Here is a 13,182-nt window from a genome sequence, read left to right as displayed (position 1 = left end):
AGCCTTTTGGAGTGGGTCTGTGGACTTTTCCATGTGAATATTAAAGTTACCAAAAATGACTTTTGGAAGAGGTAAGAACCAATTTTCAACCAGCAATTGAGTTGTGCGACTGTAGAGCTCATCACTCCCCCTAACTGGGAGGGGGCCAGAGACAATTACTCGATGCTGACAGCTGAAGCTATGTTGCGCTTGGTGACCTCTGACTGGCTCATCCTAACATCGTTGGTGCCGACGTGGATAACAATGTCCCTATACTCTCTACACTCACCAGTTTTAGCCTTAGCCAGCACCACCTTCAGATTAGCCTTAACATCAGTAGCCCTGCCCCCTGGTAAACAGTGCATGATCGCTGGATGATTACATTTAAGTCTAATACTGCAGGTAATGGAGTCACCAATGACTAGGGTTTTCAATTTGTCAGAGCTAATGGTGGGAGGCTTTGGCGTCTCAGACCCTGTAACAGTTGGAGGAGAGACCAGAGAAGGCTTGGCCTCTGACTCCAACTCTTGCTTAATGGGGAAAACCGGTTGAAAGTTTCTGTCAGCTGAATGAGCTACCGGTTGAGCATTCCTACAGCATTGCCTTCCAGAAGCCATGGGAAAATTGTCCGGCTGCGGGGACTGTGCGAGGGAATTTATACTACTATCTGTACTTATTGGTGGCACAGACGCTATTTCAACCTTTCCTACACTTAAATTACCCTTGCCTAACGATTGCGTCTGAAGCTGGGCTTGCAGCACAACAATCCTCACCATAAGGCGATCGTTCTCCTGTATATTATGAGTACAGCGACTGCAATTAGAAGGCATAATGTTAATGTTACTACTTAGCTTCGGCTGGTGGAGGTCGTGTAGAGCCATGTCCAGATAAAGCGTCCGGGGTGAAAAAGTTTCATGAAGAAAGTAGAGCAAAGTCTTGAACTCACTGAAGTCTGAGATTTCCCAGTTCCGAGATTCCAGTTGTTTTGAACTCAGCAGAAGTCTTGCTGGATTGACAGCATGAATGTTTATCCTTTTAAGCCTAGAAAAGACTCGTAAACCCAGACTTGGACCACACACCTTGTACTAAAAGTCACCTTTTCCTGGAGAGATTTACATGGTTATCAAAACGTCACGCAAGGGTAAGTTACACGAAACTCAGCCCTTATTTTAAGATTTTCTAAAATCCCCTATGGGAAAAATGAATGGTTGAAAAATGATTGGAAACATTTCCTTGTTTGACCGCTAGGTTTTATGGGTATTATGACTCATACTGTGGTACTTTATAGGCTACACGTTCCGAAATGCAATTTGAGGGAACACAATGCTCTAAAAAGCGCACCACACATGCAAGCGATTTCATGTGACAGAGACGAAAATATCCATTCGAAATTTAGAAAGAGATTAAATCCAAACATGCAACAACTTGCATGGGTTGTTGCTATGACTAGGATTGTGTCTGTGGCTGCTGGACAATGAAAGAAAGTTGATTTGAAAACCGATAGAACATGAGAAAATGCTGGTATGGTATGTTTATGAAATAATTCCCTCAACTATGATCTGATTTTGTCCAGGCTAAGCCACTTCGAAACAAGGTAGGCCTAAGACATGTCTCATAAAATGACATAAAACCTTGGGGTTCTTTAATCAATGAAGTTCTGGTTATGGTTAAATAGTTTCAAAACGCTTACTGCCTTTGCTCAGATTGCAAAGTGTGTGGTTTGTGCTGTGCGCAACAAGCACTGGCTGGCCTTTCTCTGTGCTCTTGTGCCTCGAGTACGTGAACAGAATCAAGCCATTAGACATTAATATTAATTATCCTACAATATACTGTATTTGTCCTTCATGACTGGCGTTTTGCCTATGTTTATGTATTTAGAAGTTTGGTTATGGCTTCCCGAGTGGCACAGCGGCCTCTAGCTAGAGGCATCACTACAGACCTTCATTCGATCCTGGGCTATATCACATTCGACCGTGATCGGGAGTCCCATAGGGCGGAGCCCAGCGTCGTCCGTGTTAGGGGAGAGGAGGGTTTGGCCGGGAGGGCTTTACTAGCTCTAGCGAATCCTTGTGACGGGCCGGCACCTGCAGGCTGACCTCGGTTTTCAGTTGAAAGGTGTTTCCTCTGACACATTGGTGCTGCTGGCTTCCGGGTTAAGCAGGTTGGTGTTAAGAAGCGTGGTTTGGTGGGTCATGTTTCAGAGGACGCATGACTTGACCTTTGCCTCCCGAGCCAATTGGGGAGTTGCAGCAATGAGACAAGATCGAAATTGGGGAAATAAAGGGGATAAATACAAAAATGGCAGCATCGATGTGGACATATCACCTAGGCTACACTTTGAGATGTTTTAGGTGCCACTCCAGAATCTCCCATAAGTATTCAATTGGGTTGAGATGTGGTGACTGACTGACAAACACACACACACACACACACACACACACACACACACACACACACACACACACACACACACACACACACACACACACACACACACACACACACACACACACACACACACACACACACACAATCACCTAGGAACTAGAGTAGAACCAGGTTGGCATATGTCAAAATCTAATTTAGGATGGTTCATTTTCAGTTTGGGATGGTTAAAATTGCACTTTGGGATGATTCTGTGATGGTGATGAGCTTTGGGTATCTATATTCACGAGCACCCCAATGTATAAATGTTTTAAAACAAGTCAAAGTTAATGACCATTTCATAAATGTATACCTATGTTGTTTTGTAATTAGCCACATTTTTTGCAGTATTACTTTAGTGCCTTGTTGGATGCATGTTTTGGAATATTTTTTATTCTGTACAGGCTTCCTTCTTTTCACTCTGTCATATGTGTTAGTATTGTGAAGTAACTTCAACGTTGCTGATTCATCCTCAGTTTTCTCCTGTATATTTACGTATGTCACAGCCATTAAACTCTGTAACTGTTTTAAAGTCACCATTGGCATCATGGTGAAATCCCTGAGCAGTTTACTTCCTCTTCAGCAACTGAGTTTGGAAGGAGGCCTGTATCTTTGTAGTGACTTTTTTTTATATTTTTTTTTATTTTTTATTTTTTATTTTTTTTATTGATAAATCATCTCAAATGTAATTAATAACTTCACCATGCTCAAAGCGATAGTTAATGTCTGTTTATTGCAGTTTAGGTGCAACATTTCAGATTGATCCAATGAAGCATTGTGGTACTGCAATATTTTGTATCAAGTCTGCCCAAATGTACCAAATTGGTCAATTGATACATTTTCAAGTGCGTAACTATAGAGAACATACAAAAATTATATGGTAATACAACATTTAAGTTTACACACATCCAGGAATGTCATACATGATGGATCATTGGCTTGTCCACTAACTTTCACACTTCTAGATGGCTGGGCGAGGTGGGTGTGGAACCAGAGACAGCAGGGGTTCAAACTGTAGAACCCAGTTCCTACATTTGAATATAAAAATTGATTTTATCAAACAAAATATGCTACATTTTATCTCTGGGACCCTCAGAATGACAAATCAGAGCAAGATTACTGAAAGTAAGTACATTATTTACATTCAGAGGTGAATGTATCAAACCAGTTACCGTGATAAACGTTTTTTTGATGTTGTGCACTCTCCTCAAACAATAACATGATATGTTTTCACTGTAATATTTGCTGTAAATTGCAGTTATATTAACACACATTTTACATTTCTACCCATATAAGACATAGGAAATGTTCTTGTTTCTTACAACGGCATGCTAATCACATTAGCGCACGTTAGCTCAACCAATCCCGTAGAGGTTAAAGAAATGGTGTGATGGTGACTTTCTGAACTATTAAGAGTAAGAACACAGTTTAAAGTAATATAGAAAATATTGGTGTTTCAGTTGTGATAGGGGTATATGGACCAAATTATCAGGACATTTTTGTATTGTATTTTCCCTTAAAAATTCAGCAGAAACAACAACTATTTTTTGTCCCCCTCTTTCATGTTCTTTAGTCTCACCTGATGTGTGACTTTGCTGACACCACTACAGCATGGTGGCCAACAGAGACCACACAGGGTACTTTCCACACTGCCCAGCTGCAGTCCAGTGGAGTATGGCTCCGGAGTATCCAGTGAACTACTACCATGTGGATTATACCCCCTCTCTGGAGCCTATGGGAGCCCAACGCCTGCCGACGGTGCAGCATGGACCCTATGGACCCCCCCCTCCACCTGTAGGATACTACTCAGCACCAGATGGGGCGCATCCCCAACAACCCACCATGTGGATTATTCTTCTACGTTGAAGTACCAGGGAGTTGCAGCGCCATGGACATCGCTGCATATGTCAAATGGAGTACAGGAAGCCTATTTTTCCCGTATTGAGCAGAATATACAGAGTCTTCTTTGTATTGTGCAACAGAAGACCAGGTCAGGGGAGCCCTCTCCAACAGGTTGCAGTGGAGAACATGGGACAGTCATATGGAGGACAGCATCAAGAAGTTGTCTTTTCAGCCCTGGCACCATTGCCAGGTGTGATTGTGACCATCGGGTGTGAACATATTGTCTCTCCAGCCCTGGAAGTGTTGTTGGGCACGGCTGTGACTGAGACCGGGAAGGGACATGTCATGTCCTCGGCACCTGCTGGTCCTCAGGAGTTGCCTGCTTCGGAGACTGAGCCCACACTAGATGTCAATCCCGATCCCCAGCTCGGGCGGCCTATGCGATTCCAGCAGCATCGCCACACGTTAGTGAGCCTATGTTGCTGACTGGACCCTTTTCCTCAATGCCTCCAGATCATCACCAACCAAAGTTACCCGGCGAGCTGTCGCCAGCAGCCTTGTCTGTTGCTACCTCCGATGACCCGTTCATCCCTGACTTTGGCCCATGGATGGACCTAGCCACACCATTATCACCAGCTACTGACAGTACAGCTTCACCTGACCCAACCAGGTGGGTCTCGTTCGGGTGTCCAGGATGCCCATACCCAAGCGTGCACCACCTTCGCCCAGACTTCGCCCCCCAATGTCCTGTGCCAGGGGCACTACCTATTCCTGCTCATGGGGTCCGAGCTGATCCACCATCTGCCTCCTGATCTGGTCCTGACCTTCGGTCTACCATTGGGGCCTGCTCCAGGCTTTCCCTGGGCTCTCCTCTGGTTCCTGCACTGGGGGACTTGCCTGTCTCAGTTGGGGAGCTGCCACCGCTGGGCTTGCTTTTCTTTCCTGGCACTGGACACAGCGGCCCTCCTGGCCCGCCTCTGTGGGGGATCCCCCACCTGCACCTGACTTGTTGCAGTGGGCTGGACCTACTCTGACGTGCCATCCATATGGACACCCTCAGCACTCTGTCCCCTGCACAATTCCTTCTTTTGGAAATATGCTGCTCATATTTAGGGGTGGCTGTTCCCTGCCAGTAACTGTTAACAGCACCTTATAACCCTGAGCCGCACATTCCATTCCTCATCCCCCACGACTGGAGCCTGAGAGTCTAAGGGGTTCCATAAACCTGCCTCTCAAACTCTCCCTGTCCTGTGTGACTCTCTCCATTCTCATGCATGGTGGTCATCTAGTCCTGGGAGGATGGCTCTCTCCATTCTCATACGTGGTAGTCATCTGGTCCTGGGAGGATGACTCTCTCCATTCTCATGCGTGTTGATCATCTGGTCCTGGGAGCAGGGGACAACCAGGTTGAAGAATCTGGAGCGTGTAGTTTGAAAATATAGGGAGCACATTGTAGGCCTACTGGGAGGTCAGATTGCAGGCATAGACTCTGGTCCTCAGCTCAATACCCTGTTCTGGAAAGACCATGGGTGAGATGCAGTTTGCTATCACGCCTGCTCCCGGTCCTCCTCTCTGGTGCTCAAGGGTGCCAGGCGGCCCATCATTACGCACACCTGTCACCATCGTTACGCGCAACAGCGATTCATGGGACTCACCTGGACTATATTACTTTATTCATTGCCTCCCTTATATCTGTCACTTCCTCAGTTTCTTCCCCGGTGGCTGCATTAATGTGGCTGCTTTGTGTGATATATTGTTGTCTCTACATTCTTGCCGTTTGTGCTGTTGTCTGTGTCCAATAATGTTTGTACCATATTTTGTGCTGCTACCATGTTGTGTTGCTACCACGTTGTTGTTATGTTGTGTTGCTACCATGCTGTGGTGTCATGTGTTGCTGCCTTGCTATGTTGTTGTCTCTCTTGTTGTGATGTGTATTTTGTCCTAAGGCCTGCAGGAGGCCTTTTGCCTTTTGGTAGCCTTCATTGTAGGAGTTTGTTCTTAACTGAATTGCCTAGTTAAATAAAACATTTAGAAAATAATTAATGTCATTGTGTTACCCTTGTCCAGAACCTGTCCTTGTTTCGTTTCATGTCCGTTATTTATTAAATATTCACTTCCTGTACTTGCTTCTCGTCTCCCAGCGTCTGTCCTCACAGAATGCAGACACCAATATTGGAAGCATCAGAGAGTATTTTTTATGTTTTTTTGTTGGGGTTGGTGACATCAGGTCCGGGTGCCGCTGCCGAAGGAACCGGGGGTGCCTCAGCTGGCTTGTCGGGCTTCCATGCCTTAACAGGCTCGAGCGGTTTTCTTACCTCGGTTGGCTCGGCAGGCTCCCATCCCACGTCATGCCTCAGCCGGCTCGTCGGCCTACCACGCCTCAGCCAGGTCGTCAGGCTCCCATGCCTCAGCCGGCCTGTCAGGCTCACCCAGATGGGATGCCTGGTGACGCCCCTAGAAGGGGGGTACTGTCACGCCTGCTCTCGCTCCCCCTCTCTGGCTCTTGAGGGTGGCCCATCATTACGCACACCTGTCACCATCGTTACGCACATATTACTTTATTGATTGCCTTCCTAAACTCTATCACTTCCTCAGTTTCTTCCCTGGTGGATGCATTAAAGTCGTTGTGTTCCCCTTGTCCAGACGCTGTCCTTGTTTTGTTCCATGTCCGTTATTCATTAAATATTCACTCCCTCTACTTGCTTCTCATCTCCCAGCATCTGTCCTCACAGTTGGCATCACTAAATAACTACATTTGTTCTTTAGTGAGTGCTGATGAAGCTTCCATTGCTGTACTCTATTGCAAAAGTGGTTGCTGATACCTCCATCTGGGTATTGTTGTTAATCTGGTGCTGTGTGGGATAGGTACAGGAGTAATGAGTAATAATACTTCAGCTCAGCGTTGTGACTGTCCCTGTAGTGGGGTCGATTGATTGGACCACACCACTGACGTTAAGGTCGGAAGTTTGATCCACAGTCACTTAGTTTCCATTGACTGCTTTTGATGACCAAGGAACAAGCTAAGAAGAAGCATTTAGTGATGTAGTGGTAGACAAAGTGTGTAATTGGTATACTATAAACTCCAGTGGGTATATTACATTTTATAGGCTTATTGGGAAGATAGGCCATGTGGGGATGTTCATACTGAAACATATCTTCTTTCCTAACTTGTTTGTTAAGATTAGTACAGATTTTCTCAGCGGACCCCACATGAGGCCCGACACCAAGTTTGGGAACCACTGTACTAACCCCTCTCTCTGCTTGGTCCACCTACCTTCGAATGTCAACTGAATTGCTATTGTCTGTTCTAGTATCTATATTTATATGATTTCAATAGGTTTCTTATGGGGGATTGACAGTGTAATTTAAAAAATCATATATTCCCATTCAAGTCAACATTCTCGGTGTGTGGACTTCCAACAATCTTTGTGGTACCATTTGAAAGTTGAAATTGTATTCCCATTTTAGTACATTTATCAGCCAAAACATAACACCCACTCTGTATTCAAGAGCATGTTTTGTCTCAAACGATGGCTGGCACAACACAAAACCTCAGATGATGTAAAATAGGGTCTAAGTTACAACACATGCAAATATGAAAGCTGACATGTTTTTGGATAATTTACGTTTATGGGGAAAAAAGCTAAATATTCTGAAACTTCTTTTTCAAGAAATTATCAAATAGTTTGTCAACTATGTTTGTAAGCTTTTAAATTATATCAATCTCCATCGTTTATCTTTTATAGTGATGAAGACATGCATGGCTCATGGTATGGTGGGACATGCAAAATAGGTCAACTTTGAGCATCTTTATCTCTTGAATGTTTTGACATTCAGGTCCAAAAAGTTCATTTCCGAGCACTTCTACACTGGGCAAAGGTTTTGCTCAAATCAAAAGGGGTGCTGTCAAAAGTTATTGAATTCAAATGGATGTAACTCATTGCTTGTTTTGTTTCCATCAGGCAAACCATATTGAATTTTTGCAACCAGGCAAGGAAGCATCGATTTCCGTGTTACACTCGCCAGATCCTAGTATTTTTCACAGTAGGTACGTAAAAAATGTGCCATACCAACTAGGACAGATTACAGTTTTTATAGTATAATAAAATAAAAGAAGCAGGCGCTGAATATCCCTTTGAGCATGGTTAAGTTATTAATTAGGTTTTGGATAGTGTATCAATACACACAGTCAATGCAAAGATACAGGCCTCCTTCCTAACTCAGTTGCCGGAGAGGAAGGATACTGCTCAGGAATTTCAACATGAGACCAATGGTGATTTTAAAACAGTTTACAGGGTTTAATGTTTGTGATATGAGAAAAGTGAGGATGGATCAACAACATTGTAGTTACTCCACAATACTAATCTAAATGACAGAGTGAAAAGAAGGAGGCCTGTACAGAATACAAATATTCCAAAACATGCATCCTGTTTCCAGCAAGGCACTTATTAAGTAATACTGCAAAAACAAAATGCAAAAAATTGACCTTTCACCTTGAATACAAAGCGCTATGTTTGGGGCAAATCCAACACAACACGTCACTGAATACCAACCACGCTTCATATTTTCAAGCATGATGGTGACTGAATCATGTTATGGGTATGCTTGTCATCGGCAAGGACAAGGGAGTTTCTTAGGATAAAAAGAAAGAACACAACTTTAAGCACAGGCAAAATCCTAGTGGAAAATCTGTTTCAGTCTGCTTTCCACCAGCCACTGGGAGACTAATTCACCTTTCAACAGGGCAATTACCAAAACACAAGAACAAATCTTTACTGGAGTTGCTTACCAAGATTATATTAAATGTTCCTGAGTGGCCTAGTTACAGTTTTGACAACATTTTTAGAGTTTTGACTTAATCTTTTTAGTTCAGTGGGCTAAATCAGGGTTACACAGAGTGTTTGCTGGTAGTCCTAAACACATCTACTTTGAAACAAAAGTATACACCTCACACACTTGCTTATGATCTTAAAAAATAAGCCACCTGTACCATGTCAGATATAGAGTTTAAATGTATTCAATTTTGATATTACATGTTATATACATCAGAGACTGAAATAATACAAACAACCGTTTGACATAGACACCAGATTTTCTGCGTTATTAAAAAAAGTTGATTATTTATGAAATTATGAAAAATATTATATTAACTTTCCATCCATGAGGCCACTAGAGGGCGATTTGGTTATTTGACTCCAGGAAAGGGCTATATTGGCTTGAAAATCTACGACAACAAGAGGAAATCAACAATCATCTTGACAGAGCTTGAAGAATTACAAAAAAGAATAATGGACAAATATTTTATAATCCAGGTGTGCAACTCTCTTATACACTTAACCAAAAAGCCTCACATCTGTATTCACCACCAATGGTGCTTCTACAAAGTACTGACACAGGGATGTGAATGCTTTTTTACCTTTATTTAACTAGGCAAGTCAGTGAAGAACAAATTCTTATTTACAATGACTGACTGGGAACAGTGGGTTAACTGCCTTGATCAGGGGCAGAATGACAGATTTTTACGATGTCAGCTCAGGAATTCAATCTAGCAACCTTTCGGTTACTGGCCCAGCACTCTAACCTCTAGGCTACCTGCCACCCAATATACGTACGTATTTTCAACATATTTGCAAAAATGTTTTCACTTTGTCATTATGGGGTGTTGTGTGTAGATGGTTGAGAAAAAAATATATTTAATAAATTTTGAATTCAGGCTGTAACACAACAAAATGTGTAATACAGTGCCTTGCAAAAGCATTCATCCCCCTTGGCGTTTTTCCTATTTTGTTGCATTACAAACTGTAATTTAAATGTATTTTAATTTTTATTTCATGTAATGGACATACACAAAATAGTCCAAATTGGTGAAGTGAAAAAATAAATAAATGTATTGCTTCAAAAAATAAAAAAAACTGAAAAGGGGTGCATGTACTGTATGTATTCACTCCCTTTGCTATGAAGCCACTAAATAAGATCTGGTGCAAAACAATTACCTTCAGAAGTCACATAATTAGTTACATAAAATCAACCTGTGTGTAATCTAAGTGTCACATGATCTGTCACATGATATCAGTATATATACACCTGTTCTGAAAGGCCCCAGAGTCTGCAACACCACTAAGCAAGGGGCACCACGAAGCAAGCGGCACCATGAAGACCAAGAAGCTCTCCAAACCGGTCAGAAACAAAGTTGTGGAGAAGTACAGATCAGGGTTGGGTTATAAAAAAATATATACAACTTTGACCATCCCACGGAGCACCATTAAATCCATTATTTAAAAAAATAGAAAGAATATGGCACCACAACAAACCTGCCAAGAGAGGGTCGCCCACCAAAACTCACGGACCTGGCAAGGAGGGCATTAATCAGAGAGACAACAAAGAGACCAAAGATAACCCTGAAGGAGCTGCAAAGCTCCACAGCGGACATTGGAGTATCTGTCCATAGGATCACTTTAAGCCGTACACTCCAGAGAGCTGGGCTTTACGGAAGAGTGGCCAGAAAAAATAAGCAAACATGTTTGGTGTTCGCATAAAGGCATGTGAGGGACTCTTGATGGCTTTTTGGCCATCAAGAAAAAAGCCCAGACCTCAATCCAATCAATCCAATCTGTGGTATGACTTAAAGATTGCTGTACACCAGCAGAACCCATCCAACTTGAAGGAGCTGGAGCAGTTTTGCCTTGAAGAATGGGAAAAAATCCAAGTGGCTAGATGTGTCAAGCTTACTGTAATTGCAGCAAAAGGTGGCTCTACAAAGTATTGACTTTGTGGGGGGGGGGGGGGGGTGAATAGTTATGCACACTCAAGCTTTCTGTGTTTTTGTCTTATTTCTTGTTTTTTTTCACAATAAAAAAAAATATTTTGCATCTTCAAACTGGCAGGCATGTTGTGTAAATCAAATAATACAACCCCCCCCCCCAAAAAACAATATGTATTTTAATTCCAACAAAATAGCAAAAAATCAGAGGGGGTGAATACTTTCGCAAGCCACTGTAGGTCAAGGGGTATGAATACTTTCTGAAGGCACTGTGTGTTTCCTTACCCGGTGTTAGCTTTTCTCATTGGAAAACATGTCACAGTTAGCCACCTGGATACCATGAGTCACTTGTATTACCAGGAACAAATAACAAATCAATCAATGCAAAGAATGTATGGTAGTAGTGCGCCATCCAATGAAATGTCTTGAAACATGTAAGCTTGGCCACCAGAGGGAGATCCAAAAAAGGCTCAACTTGATCCTCTAGGTCTGGAACAACTGGACCAACGTACAGTGCATTCAAAAAGTAATCAGACCCCTTCACTTTTTCCACATGTTGTTATGTTGCAGTCTTATTCTAAATTTGATTAAATAATTTTTCCCCCTCATTAATCTACACACAATACCCCCATAATGACAAAGCAAAAACAGGTTTTTAGAAATCTTGCAAATGTATTTAAAAAAACAGAAAAATCACATTTACTCAAGTATTCAGACCCTTTGGTAGCGAGTACAGCCTCAAGTCTTCTTGAGTATGATGCTACAAGCTTGGCACACCTGTATTTGGGGGGTTTCTCCCGTTCTTCTCTGCAGAGTCTCTCAAGCTCTGTCAGGTTGGATGGGAAGCGTTGCTGCACAACTATTTTCAGGTCTCTCCAGATATATTAGATCAGGTTCAAGTCTGGGCTCTGGCTGGCCCAGTCAAGGACATTCAGAGACTTGTCCCGAAGCCACTCCTGCATTGTCTTGGCTGTGTACTTAAGGTCGTTGTCCTGTTGGAAGATGACTCTTCACCCCAGTCTGAGGTCCTTAGAGTTCTGGAGCAGGTTTTCATCAAGAATCTCTGTACTTTGCTCCATTCAACTTGCCCTCAATCCTGACTACATCCCACAGCAGGATGCTGCCACCACCATGCTTCACCTTAGGGATGGTGCCAAGTTTCCTCCAGATGTGACGCTTGGCATTCAGGCCGAAGAGTTCAATCATGGTTTCATTAGACCAGAGAATCTTGTTTATCATGGTCCGAGAGTCCTTTAAGTAAATTTTGGCAAAATCCAAGCGGGCTGTCATGTGCATTTTACTGAGGAATTTCTTCCGTCTGGACACTAACATAAAGGTCTGATTGGTGGAGTGCTGCAGAGATGGTTGTCCTTTTGGAAGGTCATCCCATCTCCACAGAAAAACTGGAGCTCTGTCAGAGTGACCATCGGGTTCTTGGTCACCTCCCTGACCAAGGCACTTCTCTCACGATTGCTCAGTTTGGATGTGCAGCCAGCTCTAGGAAGAGTCTTGGTGGTTCCAAACTTCCTCCATTTAAGAATGATGGAGGCCACTGTGTTCTTGGGGACCTTCAATGCTGTAGACATTTTTTGGTACCCTTCCCCAGATCTGTGCCTCGACACAATCCTGTCTCTGAGCTCTACAGACAATTCCTTCGACCTCATGGCTTGTTTTTTCTCTCTGACATACACTGTCAACTGTGGGACCTTATATAGACAGGTGTGTGCCTTTCCAAATCGTTTCCAATCATTTGAATTTACCACAGGTTGACTCCAATCAAGTTGTAGAAACATCTCAAGGATGATCAATGGAAACAAGATGCACCTGAGCTCAATTTCGAGCCTCATAGCAAAGGGCCTGAATATGTTCTGTTGTTTACAAAAATTCCTAAAAACCTGTTTTTGCTTTGTCATTGTGGGGGGTTGTGTGTAGATTAACAAGGATTTTTTATTTATTTAATCCATTTTAGAATAAGGCTGTAACGTAACTAAATGTAGAAGTAGTTGGTCTGAATACTTTCCGAATGCATGATGCATCCTTACGACTTGACAAAATTCAATAGCCATGTTTTTCTCCTTTTTGTCATTCACTGCCATGTGCTTTTAAGGATAAAGAAAAGTCCTGCTCGTCCTTCAGTCAAATAATGCATATGTGACCAAGTAGATCGTTTGAATAAT

The sequence above is a fragment of the Oncorhynchus masou genome, chromosome 10 (assembly GCF_036934945.1).
Source record: "Oncorhynchus masou masou isolate Uvic2021 chromosome 10, UVic_Omas_1.1, whole genome shotgun sequence".
NCBI lineage: Eukaryota > Metazoa > Chordata > Actinopteri > Salmoniformes > Salmonidae > Oncorhynchus > Oncorhynchus masou.
This window is presented reverse-complemented; position numbering follows the sequence as displayed.